The 15,255-nt window shown below is 38.0% G+C and overlaps 1 pseudogene; it reads left to right on the forward strand.

Annotated features, from left to right (window-relative positions):
- The window catches only part of LOC113230703, a 407,414-nt pseudogene that overhangs the window by 150,984 nt on the left and 241,175 nt on the right, over positions 1-15,255 (forward strand).

The following is a 15,255-nucleotide window of genomic DNA, read 5'->3' on the forward strand; positions in this document are numbered from 1 at the left end:
GAAATGGAATAAAAGGTGTAATTACACTAATCCAAAATACATTACGGTCGAAAATCTCGTGCATTTAGAGAGAAACAAAACGTATACTTATTCATTCTTCATAGAATTTTCACTTTGTTTTAGTTATTAGTATTACACTAGAACACGTTTACAATCACAATTAACACTTTGTATCTAACTATTTGATGACCTCCGTAGCCCAACGGTGTATAATGTGGGCATCAGACGTAGAGGTCCCGGGGTCGTTTCCCGGTTGGACCAAATTAGGAAATAAACTTTTCTGAACTAGTTCTGGTCTAGGAGTTCTGGGAAGTGCCCCAGAATGAATTCCGTTGTTCTGGCACTCATAGTAAAGGCAACTCCTTAGTGTGAGACGGCAATTGGTGTGGTTGACTGTCACATATTTAGTAGCAGTAGAGCTCCTTGTGAAAGAGTACGTCCAGGGTAGTACTGCCACCTTACCTGTTTCTGCCGCCAAGCAGTAACGTCAGCTTTACTGTGTTCCGGTTTTGAGGGGTAATGCTCTGGCCACACAGAGGCGGCCGCGGAAGCGTTCCGGGCCCGGACATTTAATTTTTTGTAGTGATTTTATATGAACCCTGACACGCTCGGCTGCCGCGGCCGCCTCTGTGTGGCCTGAGCGTTACAGGCACATGGGACTCGTCAACTTATGTCTCAGGGTGACGGGCGCAGTGGCAGTGCCCCTCAGATCGTTGCGATTTAAAGCTGAGGAGTGGCATTGCAACTGTTATGAATAGGCGTGTAGCTTAACATCAGGCGCACGACTTGTACGTCCTGTCACTTGATATTATAAATAAAAAAATAAGAAAACATTATTTCAGTTACTTTAAATTCTTTTAATTTTACACAGCGAGTTTCGCGAGAAAAGGATAACGAATGGAAAAATATTTTGAAGTTTTAGAATTGATATTTTTTTATTGAGATTTTTTTGTGAAATTCGGAACGCCATAAACATATTTCAAACAAAAAATATTTGTAACTCCCACTATGTCGATGTAAAAATTCAATTTTTTCCTTTTATGTGGTGCTTTTATGCAATTTTGGGGGAATTCAATGCCTCTACAGCGTTTGTAAGTTTAAAATGAACTTCTCGTAATAGAGACATAACTTTTTATTACACATAAAACATTATTAGACACAGGGGAGTATGGAGAATTGGCTGTTGTATATTTTTATTGAATACTTAATTAAAATTTTGTGTTGTGGTTTTTACGACAATACATATTACTTGAAAGTGGTCAGGTCAAGTATACTCGAGCGTATATAAAATTACTGATGCGAACAGTTGATTTAAAAGATTTATGACAGGATCATAGCAACGGCCAAGCCTATCCGAGAGATAGGCTTGGCCACGGAAGAAAAAAACACTACAAAATCTTGATATTGATTGGTCGTAGTTTCAAATTTAAAAAGAAATAACTAATTCTGGATTGTTAATATAATTTAAACTCGTTGGCATATCGTTGAAAGTTCAAAACCATCTATAGCTATTATTACTAGTTACGACGTTTTTATATTGGTATTACAATCAATGTGTTGTCATTGATTGTCGACGACGAATTTGAGTTATTACTTTAGTTCTCCAAAAAAGAAGCGATCATATTGCAAAGCTATAAGCTTTACTTTCGTTTCTTGTGACAAAAAAAATATTTCGATAAATTTCGGCTGTAATTTTTACACTCCAAAACAGCACAATAAGGCATTTCTTAGGATTTTAGAGAATTTGCACAAAAGAATGACACAACTATACCATACAAAACGATAAAAGCCGATTGAGCTCAGATAGGTCTTTCAAAACTTATAGTTACTAATGTATTTATTGTTCTGTGGGCTTGGCAATAATGCATGTATTTTTAGCAGCACTAGAGCTTTTCAAAGATATAGTCCAGCACCTATACCTGCTGCAAAGCAGTAATGATATTATTTTCTTATTTAAAAATATACATTGAGAGTTTACATTATCACCTAAAGCACTTACAACTTTACTCTTAGAGTTCGTGCAGAGAAGTACTGCTACTTGACCTATTTCTGTTGCCAAGTAGTAATAGGAGCACTGCTCTGAGTGCCACTGCAACTGTTATGGAAAGGCGTCAGTCGGTCAATTGGTATCGTTAAAAAAGTTATTAAAAAAAGTCAAAGTTACGTCATGTTGTTTCGGTAATTTATCGGTCAGCACATCGGCATCACGGACCTCGTCCAGGAGAGTAACTGATCTAGGCAAGCCACGGTTCGTGCGGACACCGTCCAGGGACGCAAATACTTGAAATCGTCACCGTACACCTAATCGCATGTAATTTTGAGGCACAAACGAATGAATAGATTGAAGTACTACTGTGCTATTTAAGAGCGGTTACACGCGCGCGATTTTAAGCAGCGATGCGAACGCGATGCAAGCGCGCCACTGCATCGCTACACTTGGGATTTAAAGGCGGTTGCATCGATACAAACGCAGTATGCAGTCGTGGTTTTGCATCGATGCAATCGCGCGTTTCACGAATGTGTGTTTGCATCGCTGTTAAGAGTCGCCGGTGTAACGACTCTAAGTCGCTTCTAAGAATTCTTCTGTAATGTATTATTAGATTTCATTTTCACCTAAATCTCTAATGTCTCGGATCGTGACATGCCTAAAAGGTATTTGAATGGGTACGGTAGATATGTTCATTTTCATTTAATGCTCTGTGCCACTACACTGCAACTGTTAAGGGTAGGCGTGCTGCTTAAGGTAGCATTCCGATTGTGACGACCGCGACCGACCCATATCGTAAAGTAACGTAAACTCGTGCGGCGCGGTCGCTTGAATTGGTCAGCGCTCGATACAAAATTATATTAGGAGAGCTTCTTCACCAAATCACGCCTACTGCTTCTCAAGCATATATATAATTATATATATATAATTTATAATTTATCAGACATACATAATTTTTCATTACTTAATATTTATCAATTTATAATTTTTCATACAAACATTATGATAGCTTTGTAACATTGGCGAGAAAAGTAACTATCGTTGTGTGAAACATTATTGTATCGCAGATCTGAGGACGCACTAAAGCACTCAACACCAACCAAGTATAGCAGTAGATTGTGCACGCTATTTTCACAAATTTGTAACTTCAAAAGCTGAGAGGCATCGATCGGCAAGTAGTCGCATGACTAACCCAATTACTTTAACTAGCACCGTTGATGCTTTCAAGTTAGAAGGAACTTCCGATGGCTTAAAACACGAAATTCCTTAATGTTAAGTAGTAGAAATGTAAGTCAGTAACAGTTTAAAGTAAACAAGTGCAGTTGGCCACAGGAGTCATTGAGAAAAACACTTAAAAGTTTTGGGAAATGAAACTATTTTTAACCGATTTAAAAAATGGAGGAGGTTCTGAATTCGACTGTATGTTTTTTGTATGTATCTTACGCGATAACTTAAAAATTTGTGAACCGATTTTCGTCATTCTTTTCTTGTTGGAAAGGGGTACCTTCATAGTGGTCCCATTTAATTTTGAAGAAAATCATCCATCTCTAAGGGTGGCTGTTCACGGATGAAGATTCATTTTTATAAATAGCGTCTAAATGTTTATTGTAAGGAGCAATATAATTATATAATTTTTATAGTTAATTTTGCTATTTTCCAATTCAAGGCGTTTGTATGTCTCAATATATGTACTTTGGGTAGTGAGAACCGATTTTATTATCTCCTGTGTCAAGTTCCGTATAGTGACGAACTAGGGAATGAATCCGGGTTTGCGCAATTTCCGGTTACCGATTTCAATGTAACTTGGCAAATATATGTAATTCCACGCACTTTAAAGGTCGGTTTTTTTAGTACTCTGTACTGAGATTGTTCCGGATTTAAATCGCGTATATTTGTTTTTTCAAACAAATCAACGTTTCTGGCCCTTTACCCGCTCACGCGAAGCGCTCTTCCTACCGCAAAATGGCGGCTATTTGGTTTCGCAAATTAGAAAAGGATTCAGTTTAAATACAAGTTTTTATAAATAAAAATTATTATTCTGCATTGCTAAATAAATACCCTCCGTACTACAACAAAAACATCTCAAATAAAATGCAGTAATACACCGCAAATCCTGCACTTAAAAAGCACTAATGAAATTTTTGGTGTACTTGGGTAAATATGATAATATTCCGTTTGAGTGGTTCTAACGTTTACCATGAAATTACTCCTTAAAGTATAGTTTATAAACATTTATATTCAGGGTAAACTTAAAAAACGCTACTTACGGTTGTTTTCAATAAATAAACACCGAAATCACCAGCCCAAACAATAACACACACGATTGTCGTGACGTATTTTTGAAGTTGTTCATTTTTTTAAATGACAGACCTAGGCATTAAAAACTTTATGGTTTGCTAGAGTAGTTACCGAAATAGCAATTAATATTAGTTCTTTTACCTGTTATAACTTCGATATCCGATAAATCGGTATAAAATCATCAACGGCACATCTAGGTGTGGTATGCGTCTACGGCTGCATGTATCGCGTGAGCGGCTAAAGGTCCCATGTCAACGGTCACGGTTGACATGGGATTAATTAAGATTTTTTTAATGTCAGAAAGTTTCATTACGCGAATTGCGCGAGAGCGATATAAAGCGCGAGATACTGTTATTCGAGCATAGAAATCTCGCGCTGTCCCTATTGGTCTTAAACTAGGCAATTTCCTGTACTTCGAGTAGCTACCAAAGCAACATGATATTTACGTCAGAGCACTACCAAGAACACCTTCACCATCCGATCTACAGTTAGACACAGATCTTTTCTATTCATTTATACGTCCCACTGCTGAGCACGGTTCTCCTCTCAGGTGAGGGTTTTAGGCCTTGGTCCGTCACGCTGTTCCAAAGGTAAAGTCATGATGTATAAACAATTTTACAGAAAAACTTCAACATTAAATGTGCAGTGATAAATTCATAAAAGAATTGATGGTAGGTGATCATCTTTGCCCATGGAAATTGGCAACACCAAATGAGCTGCCTATACGTTGCCAGCCTTTGAGAGCCTTGTAAACACGCCTTTTGAAGAACCCCATGTCGTACCACAAAGGAAATACTTCAGGAGGAAGATCATTCTACATCTTGCAGGTTCGGGGAAGGAACAAACGAGATGTCCGCATGGTTTTACAATGTGAGGCATCTAAGATGTGGAGATGGACTCTACTCCTTTGGCGGGAGACAAACGAGACGGTGGCACCAGTTCAAAAAGTTCCTCAGAGGACTCCCCATTATATAGTTGAACACACACAGAGAGCCAACGTCTCTCTGTAGGCCAAGGGCTCCATACTGTCTGCGAGTTTGGAATCATCGACAATACGAACAGCCCTACGTTGGGTGGAGTCAAATTTCTACCAGAGATGTTTGAAGTAGCGAGGAAAAAATCTACTAATAGGATTATGTCATTTTCCTACTTTCGCTTAGCGAAATAATCTAATAATCTTAACCGCTTCCGTGGCCGAACGGTTACCACGCTGACCTGTCACGCTGAGGGTTCGATTCCCGCGCTGAGAGGAATATTTGTATGGCCTACATTTATTTCTTGTCAACTTGGTTCGTCACTTGTGGTTGTTTATGTGTATGTCCATGGCCCCTTCGACACAGAGTTTTCCTAAGGCGGATGAGTGTGTGCCTTATAACTATCATTAAAATCCTATTGGCTGATTTATCCTCGCACATCTCTGATGGAATCGCAGCCCAATCGCACTCTGATGGAGTAGCAGTGGACCTCCTTATGAAAGAGTTCGTTCAGGGAAGTAGGTACTGTCACCTTACCTATTTCTGCTCCCAAATAGTAACGTCAGCATTATTGAGTTCTGGTTTTGAAGGGTAAGGTTGCTTGTGAAATTACTCATGGGACTTGTCAACTTATGTCTCAGGGTGACAGTGAGAGTGTCCCACAGATCTGGGCAGTTTGAAGCTTTGAGTGGCACTGCGACTGTTATGGGCAGACGTGTAGTTTACAACCACGCACACGAATTGTGCGTCCCGTCCTTTGGTATCACAACAAAAATATTTGAAGTACAATTGCTTATCGCAGGGATAAAGGGCACCTTGAATAAGCAACCCTTATAAAAATATAACTACCTCTACTGAAATAATCCCAATTACTTTGTCCATAAACGGATTAATTCCAGCCAGCTTTGCTAACAACTTGCGGATTAACAACTTGATGGATTATTGTGGCGTGTCTCTTTTAGCACAAATGCAGAAATTGCTACTGCACGATATCGAATCGTTCTTGAACCTGACTCCTCAACTGAACTTGTATAAAATACGAGAGGCAAAAATCTGAAATAGATATCCGAAGTAGTAGTAACATTAATAACAAACAAAATATTGTCATAGTAATGCTAATATAAGTGTACGCAGGAACTTTCCCGTTGCTCCTTCGAGGTATTAGAAAATCCGGAACACTCCATCCTTGTGTCTTTGAAGCAACAATCTCTCAACAAAATACACATACACTGCCTATGCCTTTTCCGAAAAGTATTGTTAAAACCGCCATAAATACTTATGATCTTAAAAATGTATATTGTACAAGAGATTTTTAGTAAAAATAGTAAACGGTACAAAAAAATAGGAAGACGATGTGTTCTCTGACGCGATCGGGCAAGGAGTGACGATGCGATGGAACGACAGAAAATCAGAATGCGAGGCAAAAGAATGGAACAATTCAAAATTTGAATTTAAATACGAGTGTGAGAATAAAATAAGAAATTTAAATGAAAAGGTGGGATGACGATCAAGGAGGTCACACATCACAGCATAAATTAGGGCTATTCAAGGTTAGGTTCAGGGTTCAGCCCAGTCCCACATAACCTCGGCTCTGCCCCCGCGGGGCCGGGGTATCTGTAAGCAGGTTCCCCCGGATTTAAAAAAAATAAAAATAAAATAAAAATAAAAAAAAGGTTAGGTTAGACAAACGCGTACTCGCGTGCCATTGCGCTATATCAGTTAAGATAAAATGGTGTTAAGCGTATGTCTGTCCCATACGTAAAAAAATGCAATAGTTAGAGGAAACAAGTAGTTGACTGGGTCTCTCATGTGCTGCCATCTGGCGACACTCTCCTAAAGTTATTGATTAATCGCTAATAAATGACAAATCTTGTTTCAGGTACCGAGAAGTCTGGAACTCCCATCATGAGACTGGTAAGTAATAATCTCTTAAGCAATACTATTCGATGCTACAAGGCCCCAGATATCCCTGACCCCAGCTGACAGTGGCATTGCCGGAAACTTATAATAATAATAATTACAACATAGTTACAAATCACTTAATTACACAAAATTTCGTAGTTGTTTGGTAACATGGATTAGTATTTGTGGTTTACAATGGTTAGCACTATAGACAATGGCATCGTCACTTTCCGCCCTTTACAGGTCCCAAGTCAGTCAACCATGAGCATGGATACGATGAAACCTGTAAAGGGCCCGAAACGTCGGTTTGTTTGTAAAAACAAATATATGCGATTTAAATCCGGAAAAACAGTTTCATTTCCTACATTAATTTTTTTATTTTATTTTATTTTTTTCTATAAGTAACTTGGTGTATTCGAATTATGAATTGTATTTTACTACAACGGTCTATGAACTGAAGTAAATAATTATTATTACTATTTAAATGAAAAAACCCATTCATTCATTTTAGTATAAAGTTTTTGTTTAACAGTTGTCTAAAAAAGTGTAGTATACACAGTTTAAAGCGTTAAGTTCTTTAAGCTTATCTGTTAGAGACACTTTATAGTGCGCCATTTGTAAAATGCCTTTACAGCAAGCTTCTGTCTGAACAAAATTCTGTTAATGTGCCCACATTTCCCCAAATGCAATTGGACGAAGGCAAGCTGATGCTTTTTTATTCATTAAAATAAGCGTGAAAATTAAAAAAAAGCATTAACACATCAGCAGTATTAATGTGACTATGATTTCGTTCCGGTTTTGGTTTTACAATATCTATCAAGTGACGGGATGAACAAGTCGTGCGCCTGGTGGCAAGCGACACGCGTGTTAAATCGCGAAGATCTGAGTGGCTCTGCCACTGTGACAGGCGCGTCACCCTGAGACATAAGTTGACAAATCCCAGGTGCCTATAACTTCACCAGCACCCTTACCCTTCCAAACCGGAACACAGTGATGCTGATATTACTATCTGGCGGCAGAAGTAGGTAAGGTGGCAGTAATTTCCTATATGAATTCTTCAACAAGGAGCTCTACTGCTCCGCTTTTGAAGAGTGCTGGTGCAACTACTGGCCCAGACGAGTGCAGCGTCAGTGACCTTCATGTCTTTTTGATTCAAAGATATGTATGTATGCATTCGTCTGGGTGCACAGCAAGTGTTATGAGCATGGATACGATGGATTATTTACAATAAATTAATAACAGGCAACAGTCGACATTTATTTATTATTTTATCCAATAGGAACGACAGCTTAAATGTAAATTAAATTCAAATTTAGTAATACCGATAATGAATTGGATTTCAGATAAACCGTTCCAAAACACAAATAATGTATAGACATTACGAAAGGCAGGGTTGAGGTAGACGGGCAGGCAATCCAGTATGTCAATGAGTATATCTATCAGGGCCAGTTAGTAAGCTTTGAAAACAGCCAAGATAAGAAAATCGGTCGTCGCATAGAGAACGCCTGGAAAAGCTACTGGACCTCGAAGGAGTACTTGGAGAGTAATCTCCCTATGTCATTCAAACGCTAACTCATCGATATATACATCCTGCTCATCTTAACCTACTGTGCACAGACGAGGTCGCTGACTGAGGTCCAGAAGTCTAAACTCAAGATCTGCCAGAGAGCGATGGAACGCAGCATTCTAGGCTTCAAACGTATTGATCGAGTACGCAATACAATGCTGCGTTCGATGACTGGCATTACTGATGTGGGGAGCAAAACAGCCAGTCTCACGTAGGATTTCTTTTTTTTTTTAAAACGGCTCAAGTGGGATTGGGCGGGCCACGCTAGCCGGATGCAACCTGTGAGGTGGGCAAGCGTCGTCACTCCTTGGGTGCTCGAGGATGGAAAGAGACGGCGTGGACGGCCGAGAAGGCGTCGGCGGGACGACCTTGATACGTTTGAGAGAGAGTGGTCGGAGATCGCCAAAGACAGGGAGCAATTGAGGATTTTGGGGGAGACCTTTGCCCAGTGGGACGTAACGGGTTAATTAATAATAATAAATACCGATAATAACCGACAGCCAATTATAGATCCTCTCAAATATAATCAGAAACCATAATAATAATAATAATATAACTGCCTCCGTGGCCGAACGGTTGTCATGCTGGAGTGCCACACAGAGACCCGGGGCAGGAGAAATATTTGTACTGTCTTATTGTGGTTGTCTATGTGTGTGCCCATGACATTGCCTTTTTTTAGCACACACTCATAGCCCCGTACTAGGGAAAACCGGTATTGCGGGGCTATGAGTGTGTGCTCAAACAAAATCAAAAAATAATTAGATTTATTGAATTTCACTCCCTATCTATTGACCAATTTAAACAAAACTTGGAAAATAGTGCACAATTAAACAAACGTGTCACATAAAAAGATAACAGTAATATATGCTATAGCGGATAGTGGTATACCCATTTTATTTTTATGAAATTTTTTATGCAAATGTAAGTGTGCACTTGACCTTCATCTCACCTGATGGAAAGTGATGATGAGAACGACAATGAAGCATGCACACCTAAGTAATGCCTATACACTCTCGCCTTGGTTCAAGGTTCAAGTTATAACCTTCAGGGAACAATTCTGCAGGCAGGGAATTCCATTCCATAGCCGTTCGCCATATGAATGTAGAAGCATAACGCCTCATGCGAATCATTAAAATATCCACAACATAGGGGTGGAATCCAAGCCTGGGATGGAAAGCGGAAGGCGGAATTAAATCGTGTTATTCCATCGCACACTCTCCGTGATATATCCTGTAAAATACCGATACGCAGGCAACTTTACGGCGGTGTTCAAGGCTCTGCAGCTTCGCATCTACTAATTTTGAGTACCTATTAGCCTCTTGATTAGACGCTTGTCTGTTGAATCCAAGGTGACCAGTTGGTATATAGCAGAGCCACCCCAAAGTTGGCAGCAATACTCCATACACGACCGGACTTGTGCTTGATACAGCTGAAGCAACTGTCCCGGTGCGAAGTAACGCCTCACCCTGGAAAGGATGCCAAGCTGAGACATAAGTTGATAAGTCCCAGGGCACCAACATCCTTACCCTTCAACTAGAACACAGTAATGCTCAAATATACTGTTTGGCAGCAAAAATAGGTACCTAAGGTGGCAGTACTTGACTGGACGAACTCTTTCACAAGGAGTTCTGCTGCTACAGCGTGGCAAGTCACACAATAGTTGAATAGAATTTTCCTTTACAACTTAATAGCGCGTTTCAGAAATAAACAAAAATGGTTCAACGCCATCTAGTGGCATCTTACCTAAATTACATACATTTTTATGCTAATAGTAGTTTTAACACTCTGTTTTTTCATTGTATTGCGTAGTATATAAAACAATCCTGATGTTTTTATTGTATAGAGTTACATTATTACTCAGAATATAAATATCTTGTACCAACAAATCTTGTGAAGCGCAGGCCATTTTCTCAAATGGAGCATCGTTCCATCTTACCGTCCTATAAAGGCACTCGGGATTATAATATTAAACTACATTTTCATACCAAAATGGGCTTTATAAACTCTCTATTTAAAGCGCATATTCTCATAAAGATACTGTCACTTCATTGTCATACGGTGGAGCCTAAATGGATGCCATTTTTTCTACGAGTTTTCCATTGTCAAGAAACAAATGTAACTTAAGAGCTTCGAATTTGATTTTTTTAATGTAAAGCAATGAATATGGACTGTAGTAATTTTGCATTAAGACTCTTTTTGACAGAAGCTGGCTTTCATACTTTTTAATACATTTTGTGATCTCATGCGTAATAATGACAAACATTAACGAACACAGAGAAAAATAAAACATCAACATTACTAGTTCCTACTTTTGTTTCTGCCACTGTTACATTATATTTTATAGAGGTTAAACATTTGTATTTTTTTTCTATTCCAATTTGATTTCTAAGTAGACTAAGAACTTATGTAGTGGATTTTAATGGTCATTCCTTTGTTTTCAAGTCTAGTATGAAGACATAAAAGTATCATAAAAAGTAGTTAACACTAAATTTATAGTAAGAGAGCTTCCGCTCTACGTCCATTTCGTCAAATTCAAAGTCAAAGCCAAAGATTATTTATTCCATAGGTAAAATATATTTACACTTGAAAACGTCACATTTAAGCTACTGCTCGTTCGCTACGCTGACCTCCCTGAGAAGAACGAGCAAGAAACTCTAGGGATTGCTCTTTTTAAATAAACCTAAATGCTATGGAACACACTTTGAATCAAATGTGTGTGAATTCTGGAGCCGTGTCGTCTTTCCATACATCTTTATCTAACACGTAGTCTTCAATTTTGTAATATGAGTTTTCGGTCTAAATATTTTTAATGTACTTTTTAAATTTACGAAATGATAAACTTAATATATGCTTAGGAAATGAAACTATTTTTCCGGATTTAAATCGTGTATATTTGTTTTTTCAAACAAACCACGCGATTTAAATCCGGAAAAATAGTTTCATTTCCTATGTGTAACAATCGCGAAAAACTAAGAACTTAATATATGCTCCGGAATCTTATTGTAAAAACGTATACAGTTCCCCATAAAAGAGTTGTTTACCTTGGTTAAACGAAATCGTGGTACCATGAGTTTGGACTTAGCTCTAAGGTTAATATTATGGATATCTTCTTTCTTATTGAAATTATGTATATTTTTACGGGCATATAAAATATTTGAGTAGGTAAATGTACTGAGATACCACAATCATGATACCAGTCTCCTTAAACTTTTCTCTGAGAGAAACCCGAGAGCCTAGACGGTACACAGAACGAATCGCTCGTTTTTGCAATGCAAATATGGTTTAATATCTGCCGCTTTACCCCACATGAGAATCCCGTAGGACATTATACTATGGAAGTAATTAAAGTAAACTAGTCTAGCAGTACTAACATCGGTAAGCTCACGTATTCTGCGGACTGCGTATGCAGCGGAGCTTAATCTGCTGGCCAGGGAAGATAAATGTGGAAACCATTGAAGTTTACTATCTAAGGTGACTCCCAAGAAGACTGCTTTATTAACAAGGTCTAACTTTTCTCCGTTTATTTCTATGTTTGGACTAGTCGATTTTACGTTAGGTAATTCAAATTTAACACATTTTGTCTTCTTGGCATTAAGCAATAAATTGTTAGCATTCAACCAATAAACTACGTTTGAGAGGGTATCATGAATAAGGTCATGTTAATGTCAAGTTTGTCTGTTTTAAAAATCAAGGATGTGTCATCAGCAAACAATACTATTTCGCAATGATCCTTAACAAAGAATGGCAGATCATTAATATAAATCAGAAATAAGACAGGTCCAAGTATTGAGCCCTGCGGACCACCCATTTATACCGGAGAACCCAAAGGAGTCACTCCATTTATATCTACTTTCTGAATTCGACCGTTGAGATATGACGAGACAAGTTTCTACGCCTTGCCATTTACACCGTATTGTTCCAGCTTCCTAATAAGAGTAATATGATCAACGCAATCAAATGCCTTCGAGAGGTCACAGAAAACACCAATAGCGTTCTGGGACCTTTCCCAAGCATCAAACATGTGTTTTAGTAATGCTTCCCCCGCATCGCTAGTCGATCTACCACTAGTAAACCCGTATTATTTACTATGAAAAATATGACTCCTAGCGAAATAGGACAGTAATTGAGTCAGCATAACCTTTACGAATATTTTACTTAAAGCTTGTAAAATTGAAATGGGCCTATAGTTGCTAGGATCAACTTTCCTACCGCTTATGAATATGGGAATAACCTTGCTGTATTTCGTTAAATCGGGAAAAGCACCTTCGTCAACGCACCTATTGAAAGCTACAGCTAACTGTGGGGAAATTAGATCAATAACTGAGTCTATAACTTTAGTCGATATGCCCCAGAGATCTTCAGTTTTTTTAACATGTATTGATTTAAAAGCTTTTATGGTGTCTTGTGGATTAACATGACGGAAACTAAATAAACTGCCACAAACGTTAAAATTTTCCTTTAGGAGATCAATAGCAAGAGAAGGGGAGGAATTTAATGATTCTGTGGTGATCACAGAAATTTCCGAAAAGAACGATTCAAAAGCTTGGGCTACCTTGTCTTTACATTTTGTAAGTTTGCTGTCTAATTCTAAAACTATATCTCTATTGTGATGTTTAATTCTGCCTGACTCTTCATTTATTATGCTCCAAGTAGTTTTAGAAATATTTATAGATTGTCTAATTTTGTCGCTGTGAAACTTAACTTTAGCAGCTACACATACTTTTTTTAAATATTTTTGAATAATTTCTAACATATTCAATGAAATTGGAATTAGTATTGTAAGTTTTCATAGCATATAACTCATACAAACGAAAGCGTTTCTCAAACAATTTGGTTTCAAAGCTGTATGTTTTCATTTAAAATTATAAAATACCGTTCTCGCAATTTTTAAAAAATGTCTCGAACCACGCGCCTTCGCGAGGCCTCAGCGATGAGTTCCACAATAAATTTTAATCAAATAAAAGCCTCTAGCAAAATGGCGTATTTGATGAGTAACATTTAAAATAGATTAAATACTGACTGATGTGGGTTGAAGAAACAAAAGAGATTTGTCAAGAACTGCCAGTGGAAGTAGATATGCTAATTTATTTTTTGTATACAGACTATAAAGGCATCACATTAATGCATTTTAACCGACTTCAAAAAATGAGGAGGTTCACAATTCGACTGTATCTTTTTTTTTGTATGTATGTTACGTGATAACTCCGGTATTTGCGAACCAATTTTCATGATTCTTTTTTCTCGAAAACAGGGTACCTCCATAGTGGTCCCATTTTATTTTGAAGAAAATCATCCACCTCTAGGGGTAGCTGATCACGCATGAACATTCATTTTTATAAATAGCGCCTAAATTTTAGTATAATGAGCAACTATTTTAATGGTTGGTTTTGCTATTCTCCAATTCAAGGCGTTTTTTTCTCTCAATATACTTTGAGTAGTGAGAACCGATTTTTATTATCTCCTGTGTCAAGTTCCGTATAGTGGCGAACTAGGGGATGAATCCGGGCTTGCGCACTTTCCGGTAACCGATTTCAATAAAACTTGGTAATTATATGTAATTGCACGTACTTTTGAGGTCGGTTTTTTTCAGTACTCTGCACTGATTTCATATTATGAAATACTGTGATCCCCCTTGCATCATCCAAAGTATCCATAATTTGTTTGTACACTCACGCAATAATTTGTATACCATTCATGCAGTTGAATCAGTCAAGTATCAAATTTTAGGTCTTCGGGATAATAATAATAATAATAATAATAACGCACACACTCAACATAGCCCCGCACTAGGGAAACCCTGTGTCGCGGGTACCATGGACACACACATAGACAACCACAAATTACACCCAAACTCACGAGAGAAATAAATGTAGACCATACAAATATTTCTCCCGGCCCGGGAATCGAACCCGGGGACCTCTGCGTGGCAGTCCGGTATGGTAACCGTTCGGCCACGGAGGTAGTCAAAAGGAGTGATCGCTAAATATTGGAAATGATTTTATTTTTTCTGTATCTAAAACCGCTTATGTTTATTTTTTAAATAAATCAACATTTCGGGTTTTTATTTTCAGAGTACTTTAGGAGATATCGCGTAAGATACAAACATACAGTCGAATTAAGAACCTCCTCCTTTTTTTGAAGTCGGTTAATAAAACAAAAATACCTAAAACAACATAAACAATTATTCCTTAACATCAGTCCTTTTTTTATATACTATCAAGTGACTAAATGAAGAAGTCATGCGCAAAGATCTGAGAGACACTGACACTACGCCTGTCGCCCTGAGACATAAGTTGTGAAGCCCCATGTGCCTGTAATTTCACCAGCTCCATTACCCTTCAAAACTGGAACGCAGTTAATGCTCACATTAATGCTTAGCGGTAGAAATAGATAAGGTGACAGACCATACTTCCTTAGACCAACTCTTTCAAAAGAAACTCGGCTGTCTAATATTCCTGATTATCCAAGACACACGTTACCTATTAACTAATTTAAACGATAACCTCATCCAAAACTCGAAGTAAAGT

This window comes from Hyposmocoma kahamanoa, unplaced genomic scaffold, assembly GCF_003589595.1.
Source record: "Hyposmocoma kahamanoa isolate Upper Pololo Valley unplaced genomic scaffold, ASM358959v1 64, whole genome shotgun sequence".
NCBI lineage: Eukaryota > Metazoa > Arthropoda > Insecta > Lepidoptera > Cosmopterigidae > Hyposmocoma > Hyposmocoma kahamanoa.